We start from the raw sequence: 16,049 nt of genomic DNA, 5'->3' as shown, positions 1-16,049 counted from the left end.
GCCCTCGGGCTTGTAGTATTCTGCTTTTCCAATTAGGGTTGTAGCTTAGCAAGTCATAATATTAATATAGTCATTATTTTATTTGTCATATAGCAAAGAGTAAGCATACTACAGTATAGTTTTACAGCTCCATTTTATTTTTTTTATAACTTTGGTGCAGTATTCATGTTACTACAGTATGATCTTTTACTGTGCTTTTCCTTTTTAAATTTTACTTTCCTGTCCTTAATGACCAGATTAATTTCCTATTCAATACATACAGTAGTCCATTCTATATATTTTTCACTATTTCTTTTAATTTCTTAATTAGTAGTGTATCAGTTACATATATCTGTAATTTTACCTATTTTAATACTAAGGTTTTCTTAGTTCACTGGATTTAACTGTTACTAATATTTTTTTTCAGTGCAACATGGACTTAAGGAAATTTTATGTATGTACTGTATAACATACTACTGGCTCTACTACAATCTATTTGTAATTTATATCTGTGTTACAGGTACTGTGTTTTTGTATGCCAATTGGTTCTGCGATAGAGGAGTCTACTCGGTCTGCTTAGATTTCGAGGGTGTTGATAGTATGTGCTTTGTTGAGGTATAGTATGCCAATCCTTTTATGAAAGCTCAGCAGTCTTCCCTCTATTTCAATCTTTAGTTTGGCCAGGGTCATGATCCCATAAAGGCCATTGGTGGAACAGTAACCAATAGGCAGTGTTCAATGACAGCAGTAATGAGCACGCGAATTTAAATGCTCACCAGACTTGACAATTAGAAAAGATTGACTTTTCTGTGGTTGTAAATATGCATTTCCCCAGTGATGTTTGCATGAAAAGCATTCTACTGCCTTGCCAGATGGTCAACTAAGTAACAGTTATGAATGCTGTGTACTTTCCTTGCCAGGACCCAGAGTAATTCCAGTAATGGACACTTCTTTTCTACTGACTAATAAACAAGCTTACTTCCCTGTGTGTGTGTGCAGTCATGCCAATTCCACCTTTGGATAGGTCAACCTGCTCAGCTCTATTTAAGCATTTAATACATGTCTGATGACTTAGAGGACATTTGCAAAATGAGTCTTCCTTCTGCCTGACCAACAAAAAAAAAAAAATAAAAATAAAAACCCATCATCATGGAAACATCTTAAGGCAGCAATAAAGTTATATAGTACTGTACTTAATAACCTGTACAGTATAAATTTGCTTTTTGTTATTAAAAATAATCTATAAAGCAAAACCTGTGTATTATCTACTAAATATATATCATAGTCTTGAAAAAATCCTCTTGATTTCCAGATAAATGATTTAAAAAGTCAGTAGAAAAAGCCCTGTGGTAGGGGTGTAAGAATACTACCAATGTATGTCCTGCGTGTCGTAGACAGCGACTAAACGGACAACTGCTGCCTTGCAGTCTCTCTTTTTAGCAAATGGCTAGGTCCATTAGCAATAACTGTGGAAACTAATGCCTTACAGTTAGACCATCATGCCAAAGGTTGAATGATCAAACTCTCAACATATTTCTTCTCTACATAAGGTCATTCCTCAATTATTCATGCAAACATCTTACCAATTTGAAGATAAAATTCTTTTAATGGGGAGCTCTCTTTGGGTTTAAGAAAGCTATAAACCAATAATGGTTTGGTTTTTTATTTAATATTTTCATATCAAATAATAAATTTTGCATCCATTTAAGATCAACTTTGAAGAATGCTCATAATCATTGATAGGAAAAACTACATTTGATCTGATCATAGGCCTACAGTAATTGTTACATAGATGGTTTCATTGGCATAATTTCTAATAATAAACAAATCTCCAATATGGTTCAAGACTTACATCAATCTCAAATAGTATTTAAGGTCCTAGTACCGGAATAGTAGCCCCACGGATTATCTACTTTATCTAATAGACGGGAAGAATCCAAATACATCATTCTTTTAATGAACCCTTACATTTCTAACCTCTTTGAGTAGGTGAGTAGTAATGCCAGTGCAACACATGCAGTGTTCTGTAGACATTACTAAAGAATAATTGTAGCATCCCATCTGAGCTTAGCTGCACCTCTTTATTCCTCTTTCCCTTCCTTAATGTCCAACCTCTTTTAATTGGAACTTCATAGTGTAGTGATAACACGTTTGCCTTGCATTTGCATGGCAGCAGATCGATCTCGCCCTGGCACTGTGAGTTTAAGCTGTTTACTGGAGAGGTTACTGCTATGGTTGGACACTGCAGTGATTGGATGGGCTTGCTTGGCTTATGTTCTGCTTTGTCTCTCTTCAAATGATACTTTGAACTGAAACCATATACCTATAACCTTTACTGCAGGGTTTTCCAAGAGTTTACAACTTGGTCTTTAATGGACTCCTAACCAACGCTGGACTTAATGGCCTAGATTCCATGCATACACGCCTCCTCTTGGGTTACAGTATTTATTTTAGTGCTGGTGATGTAACAGCCAAAACTAAATAGAGTACAGTATTTCCCTCTTGTTAAATTTATGGTAAGCTGAAGATGATCTAGATAAATATTAGATTACACTTATGAAGAATTAAAGGAAAGTCAGCTGTAAGATGACTGTGCTAAGGGTGTTCTTCAGGGTTGTATCATCTCAAAGAAATTTTATTCATTCCTGGAGCTGAGGTATTAAAAGTGAAGACTTTACTCAAATTAATCTATGGAAATTTTATATTGTAATATAAAGCATGTCCATAGGGGTTTCCAAATTATTGTAATTATTTCTGTATCATTTTTTATATTATGGAAGAGGTTTCCCAGACTTTTATGGCATCAACTGTATGTGTGTCTTCCCAAATTATTTGATTTCATGTGCACTGTGACTTTTTTCTCTGTCTTTAGTAGTTTACTGACAAGTGTAGCTCAAACATTATTGTCACTAGCATATACTCAAAATGTCAGGCTTGATGTTTGCTGTCTATTTCTTTCTGAGCTACTAATATCAACAAATTTTCTGTTGGTGTTAAACAGTCACCAGTAGGACTGCCTGAGGAAGTTGCATATTGGTCAAGTTGTGAGAGCCATTAGAGGCATGCATCCTTTGCAATAAACACTGATGTTGCCCAAGTGTTGAAGTTTATGAAAGTCACTGCTCCAAAACAACCATTCTGAAGTTACCACTAATATTTCAAGAAAAAACCGAATACTGTATCTGCTTTTTGTCTTTTAGATGCTGCAAGATCCCACTGCCTACAACCACACTAAGTTATGAAATTTCTTATCATGATTTCTGGCACATCACACAGCCATTTTCAATTAAAGATTACAATTCAAAAGTACGGATTATTACAATTTCCAAAATGCAATTTCTTATGATTTCTGGTACATCAGCCATTTTCAATAAAGTTTTACAATTCCTCAAAAGTACATGTTATTACAATTCCCAAAAAGTACAGATTAAAACCTCCATAATTTGGAACTAAATTATTGACCATAGTTTAATCAAAATCTGGCACTACCACAAAGTATACAAGAAAATTTAGTTATAATGTGTAAGGAAGGGTCATAAGGCTAACTGGCCATTGTGCAATTGATCGTCTGTGGAAATTGTGACAGAAGATGGTTATAGTGATCAAATTTTTTTTCTCATGGATGCAACATACCTCAATGTAATCACATAAGCTGGGAACAACTTTAAGCAGTAAAGAGGTTTTGCAAGCCCTTGTTCATTACTGTATCAATATCATCGATTGAGCCATGAGAATGGTAATTTATATATAGCAACAGGTATAAGCATTACACACATCATTTCACATTCTCATGTTTTTTACTAGGAAAAATGTAAAAGTACTTTGAAATACATTACCTAACTGGCAAAAATTGCATTTTTACAGCAAAATTAGTTCTGTGTTAAATTATTCCAAGAGGAAAGACGCAGGTTTTAATGTTTTCAGATAATAATGTTCCACTAACAAAATAATTCTTGAACTGGTAATTATCTTGTTAACCTTAACAGCACTGCATAATAGGCTTCCTCTTTAACCCTCTGGTGATTCTGGGTGATATGAGCTGTGACAAAATCGCTGTCGGGCTCATGACTTTAGGCCATGGAGCAATGATGTCATGTGTCAACCTACTTATATTGACTTTTGTAGTATAACTAACTAAAGAATAAGGATAGAAAGACTGAAAATGCCATTAGAAAGCTCAATACATTTTCTATACAGCTCTTATGATTACATGAACGGCTGATGCCAAAGTGCATCATCAGTTCCTCAGAGGGTTCAGAAAAGAAACTTTTTCATGACATTCTGTTCAGATACCTTTCAGAATATAAGAGTATGATTTAAAAATGTATAAAAATATACAGTACAACTTGATGTTAACAAAGTCTTAAAACTAAGGGACATTTTACCATATACACTTTGATATTGCTTTTCTTGAAACCCTCATTGAGTTTTCTTTATGATAAGTGATATTCTGTACTTACAATGTACAGTATATGTATATCATACTGTGTATAACATATTAAAGATATTTCAGCACAAGAAAACTTCACATCTAAGATTTGCATTATTAAAGAATTACAATTGGCTACTACTACTACAAAAAAAAAAAAAAAAAAAAAAAAAACTAGTTATGTATTTTTAAAGGCATTTAATACTGATAAGCACTGAACTATTATCACCACCAATTAAGGTTTTGAGCATTTTTGGAGCATCAAATTGATGCAGAACTTAAGAAGTTACAGAGAACACTTTCTTGTTGCTTTTGAAAATCTTAAAATTTAGTCATCTACTGTACTATCAGAGCATTTATAACATTTTATATTTTTCAGAAATATGTCCATCTTTCTCTTCACTACAATGATGAAGTAAGACATCCCAGCACACTTCAGCATTTGTAGCTTAATCTCCAGCAGGTACAGTGTTTCTCTGGTTACTTTCTCATCACAAAACCCTAAAATCAAAAAAACTAGAAGAAAAAATCAACAGTTTTACTTTTTTAAACATTCAATATGGGTAAAAGAGCCTTCTAAGAACTTTTTTTTTTCAAGAAATATTTAAATTCCCATTGTAAAAACCACACGTAAATACACTGTATAGACATTTTCCACTAAGATAACTAAAATTATTTTTCCTCTTAATGATTCAATATTCAAGAATTTTTGATAATTAATATTCTGAAATTGTGTACTGTATACTCTAATATTGGAAACTTTTAATGAAAAGTAATAGTTATGGCAAATTTCTGACTGCTTAGCTATTATGATCAGAGTAGCAGAATTAACCTGCTAAAGTTATCCATGTGTATAGTACTGTATGTGACCTTTCTTCAAGTTTACTACTGAATGTGATGATGGAAAGTGAGAGCATTATTTTTAGTTACAAGACACCAATTTTTGAATATTCAGTGAAAGTATTCAAAGTACTGTATTTCAACTTCTGCAGTCAACACTACATATTTAAAAGTTAATATATTCAACAATGGTTTAACATTGCTTCCCACATTTACTAATAAAAATAAATAATTTTCATATTAAAATTGCTATGAGTATGTAAGTAAAGAACGTTTATTCCTATTGGTATTCATTTTGAATGATGGCATATTGAGATTGGGCCTCAATTAATTTAGTTATAAAAGTTTATTGCAAAAACATATTTCACAAATAAATTTGTAGTGCATTACATACTGTACAGTACAATTATTTATATGAAAAAATCTATCACAATTTGCATCTATTTTAACTCTACAGTAATCATAAAATCAAACGTCTAATTAGAAAATCATTTGTAAATCTAATGTATCTTGATGATTTAAAGTTCTATACAAAAAATATTAACAAATTTCAATTGTCCATTACAGAGAAAATTTTAACTACATTTAAAAAAGAAAAGCTGTCGGACTAAAACAAAATACTACTGCTGTACTTATATAAATTGCACTAGTAGAATTGATAAACTTCTCTTGGTATATTTAACACTCTCTTTTAATAAATTTTACTCATAAAATTTAGGTGAAATGCTCTTAATTCTGAAAAGAATGTTTACTCAAAATTCTAAAAATAATTATGATTTAGTAAATTTCATCTAGTATTTGAAATACCCATGTTTGATGGCAGCTAATATGTTCCTTCTTCACATGCATTCCAATCCTGATAACCTCTATACATAACTGGCGTGAGACTTAAACTACACTCTCAATGTTATTGGTTAATTTGTCATGAGATGCGAGATATAATGGTTTTCTGTGATACAGTAATATATTGTTTTTTCTAGATTGGCATGCAAATAAACACAGACATACTTAATGCTTTAATAAATTATTAGAGCAATCTTTCCTATTATTCAATATTATTGAATAAAATATTACTAGTACAGTAATAACTCATTCCTGTACCCTCGATGCCATTGAATATCTTTGTAGCTATTATTCAATTTTTACTTACTGTAACTTATTCTGGTAGTTGTAATTAAGAATCTCTAATATGCAGGACAGTACACCTTTTGCCATTACACAAGATTATTTGAATATTTGAAAAATGATGGCCAAGTTTTTATGGCAGGAAAAGAACACAAATAAGATATAATGAAAATATGTTATTAAATTCTATACACTGAAAATGATAAAAACACAGACAAGTTCTTGACTCTATACATACCAATATACTTAAGTCAGTTCTATCTTTCTCCGATAGTGCACATGTTACTACCAAGCATACAAAAATCCTTTGCTACAATCAAAAACTATTTTTTTTATATCCATACTAACCATTCAAACCTCAACATTAAAGCCTGTTTCTTTAAGTACAAAGAATTGTCAAATTTACCGAACACCGAAGTACCGAATTGGTACAGTGTTTGAGAGATGTATGTCCAGTATTAGGAATTATAATGCTTTTTTTCAAATTTCATATTACTCTATTGCCATAAATCTCCAGTCTAAGGGAATTCTACACGCATGTAGAATTCAGATGAGCAATAAACTACCAGGATATGGAATTATGACTATAGGCCACAAAAAAATCTACTAAAAGCAAAATTAGTCATCATTTATCTGAAGGGGAGATACAGTAAATTACTAACACTGTACTATGATAAAAACCCAATTATAACATTGTCAACTATCATAAATGAGCAACATGACTTATACTCATTTCAGTTCAAAGATGTTACGTAGGTGCCAAAAATATTAATGATTCAGAAGTGATGGTGCATGGAAAGTTTTCTAATTCACTGGGACTTATATTTTTCTGAATACAGTACTAAATTAACAGAATCTTCCATATATTTTTTTTTCTTTTCTTAAAAAAAGCTTATTGTCTGTTTGAAGCTACCATGTAGATTACAAGCATAACAATTACAGTGGAGTGCTTTGACATCACATTTAAGTTAAGAGCCTTCTTACCAAATATTCCCATATACAAAGCAATACTACCGATACTGGAAGCTGTATTGACACATAATCAGTAGAATATGAGTTACTATACATCATATAGCTACTTCTGTAGAGCAAGACTTTTCCAAAGACTAAAGAAGTCTATTAGGTCTATTAGTAATGCTAGAAGTGTGTTGCGCACTATCTTTAACAAAATACAGTACGCTCGTGTATTTATTTATGATAGAACACAAAAATTCCGTTACCAATGTACATTTTCATAAATTATCTTATTCATTATAAAATCAGAGATTTTTTTGGTATCGGTAAGAAAAAATAATTCTATAAGCTACAAATTTTTTTTACCTCCACAAATGTTCTATATCAAAGTAGCTTCAAAGTGGATAAAATACACATTAATCAAATACTGTATGTGATTCTGTTATAAAGCATGTACAATTTTCATCTATCCAAAATGCATTTAATACATGGGTATTTTATTTAACATCTTGATTACATGTTATGTGGCATTACAAATGAAATATGATACCAATAGCTGACTCATCGTTACAACTAACCAGTAAAAATTCAAGAAGCAATATTTTCCCATGCAGAACACAGTGGTAATGCAAAATTTTCTATACAGTAATAACTTTTCTTTTATGTGAGGCATTCCACTGCAGAATACATGTAATAATCTAAGTGCCACAAATAATAAAGTGAATACTGTATTCAGATGTTGACTTATCACAGTACTTGCTAACTTACAATACTCATCTGTACACTGAATGGCTATTATTTTTAACCTTCAATACCTTAAAAATGCATAATTCAACACTATTTCCGTGCTACTTTAATAAAACCTTGGATAGAGACTATCTGAATATTTAAAAGCACATTGTTTCAAATAACTTATTTATAGAAAATAGTGTTGCCTTCAATTCTGATAAGATATACCACCATATGAAGTCCTGTTTTGCTAGGTTTATATTTTATAACAGACTCAACTGAAAAGATAGTATCTTGAATGCTAACTGGAAGGTTTAGAAGCTACTCACAGAAAAATAAAGGTACTGTATGTATTGACTTACAATAGCAAAACTAAAGTGCTTGAAATTTTATTTTGCACAACAAATAAACCTCTTACAAGATTAAGCCTTGTCTATAGTGACCTCGGCCAGCTTCAAGGACTGTTAAAAAGAACTTTGACAGGTTCGTTTTTGTGATCTTTAGAGTATCTGCATTACTTACAGGGTCCTTCCTTGCAGTATCCCTTCAGCCCATACTGTATCACCATTCCCTTTTCCTTTCTTCCATCTTGCTGTTCAGCTTCTTTTGGCTTTTACATTGTAGTGCAACTGCATGACTTTTTCCCAGTTAAACCTTGGTTCTATATGTCCTACCTGTCCCCAGTGCCAGATTCTTTACCTATATATCTCCATCCATCTTGAGAGAATCTAAGCTGCAGTAGGTTGTTAACCTTCCTGATCTATACACAAAATTTAAATGCTGAAAGTTGTAAGAGTGGACAAAGAGACTTAGGAAGGTATCCTCACCATCTATTTTGTCTGTCTGGTTCACCTATATAAATAATCTAGTTATGTTCTTAATGTATGAACTTTAATTCCTAGCATCTACCTTTTTCATTGGTGTGGCAAGCAGTCGTCTTCCTTATGTGGAAGGTATTAACCTTTAGGTCCTCCAATAGTGAGGAAGTTTACCTTTTTTCTTTAATAAAACCTATGATCTTAATTCATACTGTCCTTAGACTGGTCAAGAAGAACCTGCTTTATTTTGGAGTGACTTTTTCCTCTATAACATTTTATCCATGGTCTTACTCAAATTTTCAAGGAGATAGCTATTCCCTTGTAGACTTTCATGATTGTATTCATACTAATGTGTTAAGTGATCCAAATCTCTTGAATTCTATTCTTAGAGCCCAAAAAGCTCTGTAGGTATTGTCGTCTTCCGACTCACCATTATCCCTACACAAGGGGTCGGTTGTTTGATGCACCATCTCCAATGCCTACTGTCAAAGGGATCCTCTTCCAACAAACTCTTCTGTCCATATCATCCTTCATCTTATCTCGCCATCTACTTATCTGCCTCCCGCTAACAAGTTCCTCCGAAGCCTTCCTCACTCCCTCCCCACCATCCATCCTTAACACGTGCCCAGACCATTTCGGTACTCTTTACTACTCCTGCCATTCTTCTCATTCTATAATTTTCCAATCTTTTAAACAGTGATATTCCCATAATCCACCTTAGCATTCTTATCTCTGTTCTCTCAAGCTTTGCTTTCTCTTTTCGTCTTTAAACACAATTTTCTGATCCATACATTAACACTGGTCTTATTACTGTGTTATAGATCTTGACTTTTACCTTGATTGGCATTTTTTGTATCACATACCACCCCTGCTACCTCCTTCCACTCTCCATACTGCTTTTATCCAATTCTCAACTAAAGCCTCACATCCTCTCTCCTGATTTAAAGTACAGTACTGTAGATCCCAGGTATCTAAATTGTTCTACCTGTTTTATAACTACTACTCTACTTTCATGTATGGCTATCCTGTCCCTACCTTCCTTACTGCTCACCATAGCTTCAGTCTTATCACATTTACCCTCAAACCACCCCTTTCCAAAGTCTCCTGCCACTCTACCACCCTTCTCTGCAAATTTTCCTCATTTTCAGCAGTAGTCACCAAATCATCTGCATATAGAAACTCCCACAACTCTTCATTTCTGATGCCTTCGCTAAACACTCAAGACCAACACAAATAAAAGTGGGCTTATAGTCAAGGCATTTTAGTTTTTTGGGCACAAAAATAATACAGAAGAAATCTTTCCTGATTCGTTTACAGTCAAGCAATACTAGCAACATATTAAAAGTCCCAGTCCAAGAAAATATGGGAAAATTATTAAAATTCATGTTTTCGATTTCACTCATTTTAGGCTAGGACGGACAAATGACATTGCTGGTTGTGACTCTGAGTAGAAGAAACTCATATTTGGTGTTTTTTTCATCTTTTCAGATGATTAGATTACACTTTGAAGTTCCAAGCATTGTGTGAATCATAAGAATATCCAATACAGTATCCAAGTGATATATATAAGTTTGCATGTATCACTGACAGTAATATTAATATAGGCTCAGCACTATGCTTTCTGTTATGCACTTAGCACTTGGTTTTTGTTATGCACTTAGCAGTATGCTCTCTGTTATATACTTCTCAATGCATAGTATTTTAAAACAATTTTCATTTTTACAGGATCTGATGAGGATGACGGATGATAGTTGCGCATTGTGTCGTCAACAACATAACAATGGGGAGCCAACAGTACTAAGAGAAAAGGGAGCTAAAGTCATCAACCTATGTAACCAACAGATAAATGATGATATCAGTGTAAAGCCAGGCCAAACAGTACATCAAAATTGTCGTTGCTTATACTGTCATCCTACAAATATAGCAAAGGCAAAGAAAAACACCGCTGTATTCTATTCCAGCAGATACAGAAAAGAAGAAGCAGAAAGTTAGACATCCTTCAAAATATAAGTGCAGTAGTCGTCCATCATTGGAAGAGCAGAAAGAAGTATTCCTGAAAGTTATCCACTATCTCGTGGAGAGTGATGATGATCAGAAAACTGATGATGACTTGATTGTCAAAATGTCAGAATTCCTTGAGGGATCTGGAGCAGGCCCATATTGTAACAAACACATGAAAAGGAAATTGAAAGAGCATTTTGGAGACAATATTATAACAACAACTATTAACAGGAAGGAAAACGTAGCAACGAGACGCACAGCTGAGAATATCTTATTGGAGTTTCAAAGCAATAAAGCAGCTTCTAGATTTATAAGGGAAGACATTGAACCTATGGATACATCTTTTTCATCCTATCCAGCTGCTACTGAGCAGAGAGTGGAGAAGGCATTACAGTACCTACATAAAAGTTTGAAGCTATTACTAGAAGGCATTATTAACAACAAAGATGCAGTAAAAATTGCATCAATTTGGCAGGCTTCCATACAAGCAACTAGACTCCGCATTATCCTTGCACCTCTGCAGTTGACTCTAGGTATTCAGCTTCATCACCACTTTGCATCACGTTTCTTTATTAATTCCTTGCATTAGCATGGATTTTGTGTTTCATACAGTGATGTGAAACGTATTGAAATGAGTGCTGCTGTTAATCATGGCACAGATATTCCATCTCATAGGGATGAATTTGTTCAGTATGCAGCAGATAATGTTGACCACAAAGCCAGAACACTTGATGGTCATAACACATTCCATAGAATGGGCATCCTTGCATTGGTTACACCAGGAACCAAGTCACACCAGGGACTAGAACATCATACCAGGCAGTCCCTAAAATCAATGTCACTTCTCAAGATATTTCACACACAGGTAGCATAAAAATACAATACGGCCAGGAAGATAAACATAGGCTTCTAATACAGTTGAACTATGATCTTATCCAATTTGTGGCTGCAAGTGATGCCACATCCAATCTAGATGTACTCTGACAAACATCACTAATATTCAGTTCATATCAAACTTCATGAGTAGGCACTATGCAATTCTTGCATGATGGGAGTACATCCTGGAAAGTCCTCCACCATATTCTTACCAATAATTTATATGAGTTCTAGTGACACAAAATGCATATTCAGTACACTATGCTACTTTACTGAACATGCTAAGCGCTATAATGTTACACCAGTCACTGCATTTGACCAGACTTTATACTTCAAAACACTTGGTATCATTTATGCATAGCTAGTAGGCAACCTATTAAAGAATGTAGTCTTTTGACTTGGTGGACTTCACACCATTATGAGTTTCTTAGGGTGCATTGGCCATCTGATGGCTACTGCAGCCGATATATGCACCTCAAGCTGTTGGGCATATGCTAAAGTGGCAAAAGCCATATCCAGAGTAATATGAGGCCATCTGTTATTGTATACTGCACTCTCCTGCATTCTTGTCATGTCTTTAGATGTTCCCATGCCTTCACAAGTGAACCTATTGATAGTGATCCACAATTATACCCAGATGTTGCTGAAGCTAAACAAATGTATGATGGTCTAATGAAAAATGATGGACTGTTACAGTTGCAGATGTTTGCTCCTCCGAGGTATCCCTTACTTTATCAAAAGACATTTAAATTCAGTGCTATTATCAGTTTAGATGTATTGTAAGTAAGTAAGTAAATAGATTGCCCAGCCTTACTGCTGGACACGGGCTTTTGCGTTGGCAGCCCGTCTAGATGTATTGAAAGCATTAATTCTTTGTTTATAAAAGGTAGAATTTTTTTTCAGAAGATACCTCATTTTATATATACAAGCCCTACAAATTTTTCTTTCTATAAATTATTTTTTTATTGTAATCTCAAAAATGAATTAAAATCTCTACAATTTAAGCAGGAAAGGGTATGTACAATAAATTTTGCTCATAGCATGTCACTACAAAGGAAAACAACTGCGTTGGCACTGCTAATAATGTATATTATAGACAACGAAAGATAGTCGGTAATTATAAGCATACAAGACAGTTGCTAGAGAAAACACTAGCTTTGCTCAAGTTCCAGATTTTACCGTGCTGGGATGTTTTTTCTAGAATGTTAGACACATTATTCTATCTAAAAGAAAAAAAAAATTCTGAACCAGTTATGTCAGATTTCATGATGTTTTGGCCTTAAAAATCCTGGACTATTAATGCTGAGCCTGGGTGTAATCCAGCACTTAAAACTTCAAAGGTTTCTGTTTCTCCAACAGCTGTTATTACTTTTGTCCTTGTTCTTTTGTAAATCATCTATCATTATAACAAACTTCTCCAGGACTTTCACTTTCTTCTTCCTAAAGCACCAAGACATTGCTGTTCTTGGTATTCTATCATAAGCCCTCTAAATTTACAAAAGAACAGAAGAGCTTCTGATTTCCCTCTAGTCTTTTCCTGTCACTGCCTTACTATAAAGATGGCATCCATAGTCACTATCGCCCTCATGAATCCATACTACTGTTACCCAATCTTACAATCTCTCATCTAGTACCCATTCCAACTTTAAAACCATTTTCTAGTTGAAAAGGCCATCCTACCTCGACTAGGATAGTCTCAATTTTATGAATCCAAATACATCTAGGGCGAAGGAGTGCTCATATTTCCTGTTTGCTCTGTCATACTATTGACTGTTCATTGTCTACATGGTCTCAAGAGATCTCAATAGTGACTGTAACCAAGGTTTCCCTTATGGTCTCCCAATCCTTGGTCATATATGACCTTCATTTTCCTTCTTGACAATCCTGAGTCACATCTGTAGCTATTACATTTTTCTCAGCCTGGTAAATCTTGAAGTTCATGAACCTTGATTACTCCTTAAGTCTAGTGTTTTTAGTCTTTTATAAGCTACCTACTCAAGTCTTATTCTTAAGTAGAATCCATTTCCCATACCTCTTCCTTGTCACCAATAATCTCATACTATTATTGCCCTCCATAGTAACTAGTGATATTGATATCCTTTGTGCCAGAAATTCAAGTTTTCTCCATCCTTACTTAACCCTGGTTTTGTCCATGACCCATCTCCTCAAGTCATCCTGATCCCAGTTCAGTTTCTGCCCGACAAATTGTCCTTAATTGGTATGATCTTTAACCCCTGGCTTGTATATGCCTCTATTCCCAAAAAGCTATTGAACTCTGTCTGCAATATGGACTTAATGCTGTCATTAAAACCTCTAGCTCCTAAATATATGTAAATGGTTTAATTCATGATTCTTTTATCTTGGGTATCGATGATTTCATGTTATTAACATAAATATTTAAAAAGAAAATTACATTTTTGTAAAATTCTCAGCAAATGAATTTTTTCTCAATATACTTATTCAATTATTCTCAGCTCAACAGCAACACGAAGTCCCATGAAAGGGATAACTGCTTGAGAGTTTGCCTTACATAGCCTATGATGGATGGTGAAGCATATTTTTTGCAGCAGCCCTAATGCATTCTGTCTTTCACTTCTCATTTGTTAACTTTGGTCACTTTAAAAATGGATATTGTTTCTTTGACTGGGTTTTCATCCAATTTTCAAGACACTATAACAAATTCTTCAGATCAGCCCAATGAAAATCTTGGATTTTAACTCTGTGGACTGGTTAAAGTACTTACAACAAAAATATTTTCATTGACATACAAGGTTATATCCACAGTCAATAACCACAGAAAAACACAGGACAATTCTTCCATTCAGTTCATGAATCAGATTGGTTACAAAAAGTAAACATACGCAAAACTGAGGTCTCTCTCTCTGATGGTTTGTTTCACATACATCGGACACTTAATTTTGTTTTACCTGTAATTTAGAAGTACACAGTACCTCAAGCTCATACTTAAAATACTGTATAGGTTCTGTATAGGTTAATATACATCTAACATAACTTAACACCAAGATAATCCTCTCATAACTGTAAATCCTAGAATATCAAAATTTATTTAAAAAAAAACAATCCTATATAGTGCAATAATATTTCAGCACTTCCTCATTGAGAGAGATCATATTCTCTGCTATAATACTGGTAATCATAATCACAGATACAGAAAATATGTAAAACACTTCAGAGATTTGCACTGCAGTAAACCACTGCATGACCATAAGGAGTACTTAATATGTTACAAAATGCAATGGTACTATAGAGCATGTAGCTTTATATTCTCAATGGAATAATAAATCAAACTGACAATGGGTTGATCTTGACATAAAATTTAAGGTACAGAGAGATGCTATCATTTCTCAAGGTGTGCATTCAATATCATCACATAATTCTGTAAAAATAAAATGGATCATATCTGTTATAAAAAAAAACTCTATCTCCAATACACATCTTTTGTTACTATTTTTCTATTTCTCATGTGAGATAATTCACAAAAAAGTTCAAGTAAAATATTTTCTACCAAGATGTTTTCAAATAATACTCTTAAAAATATGCACTTTTTTTTATAACTATAGTACTGTATAGTGCTAGCCTAGTGTAGTTAATAATTCCAAAGCTCGATATAAAGGCGAAATGAGGATGGCTTTGATGCAATTATGGATATAAAAGCTATTGTTAGGTATGTACACAAAATCAAGTGTAATTACTGTATAACATAAGCTGCACAAATCCCTTGCATAATACTCTGGGAAAAATTGGTATGTCATTAATACCCCAAGCATTCTAGAACAAAGATATTTAAACTATACAACTATCATGAAGAATCAGTTCAATATTGGCAACTTCATATGTCATGGCCAATATAACCAAGGGGATAAACTACTGCATTATAAATAAGTAACAACAATATCTGAACTTCTATTGCTACTAGAGTGACATATAATCAAATATTAAATAACTCTTTAAATATTGAATAACATCATACATTCAAGACTTATAGCCTTTTCTTAACTGATTGAAAAATACAGTGCAGTAATATAATAAAAACTTCCAAAAGTGCCTGCAATTTACTGTGCAATTTCATATCCTAAACTCTGCTTAAAGGGTTATCGTATTGTGAACTGTATCCAAATTTGGTATTTCAGAGAATATTAAGAGTAACACCATAGAAGTTGAGCCAGCAATCAAGGCCTCTCATAAATTTATAAGTTAGGAAGTAATACCGCTTTAAGTAAAAACACGATTAATACCCATAGGGAATTATTTTTACAAAATAATAACGGAAAAATTCT

At 33.5% G+C, this 16,049-nt stretch overlaps 1 long non-coding RNA gene across 2 annotated transcripts in view; it reads left to right on the top strand.

Moving 5' to 3' along the window:
- LOC137639856 (uncharacterized) overlaps positions 1 to 10,735 on the top strand; it is a 183,128-nt gene extending 172,393 nt beyond the window's left edge. For both annotated transcript variants that reach the window (XR_011044278.1, XR_011044277.1), the window contains exons 2-4: positions 500 to 594; positions 4,788 to 4,871; positions 10,600 to 10,735. This is a non-coding gene — a long non-coding RNA (uncharacterized lncRNA). The remainder of the gene's footprint in view (positions 1 to 499; positions 595 to 4,787; positions 4,872 to 10,599) is intronic.
- The last annotated feature ends 5,314 nt before the right edge of the window (positions 10,736 to 16,049 follow it).

This window comes from Palaemon carinicauda, chromosome 4 (assembly GCF_036898095.1).
Source record: "Palaemon carinicauda isolate YSFRI2023 chromosome 4, ASM3689809v2, whole genome shotgun sequence".
Lineage (NCBI taxonomy): Eukaryota > Metazoa > Arthropoda > Malacostraca > Decapoda > Palaemonidae > Palaemon > Palaemon carinicauda.
Note: the sequence above shows the minus strand (reverse complement) of the source record. Positions and strands in the feature narration are given on the sequence as shown.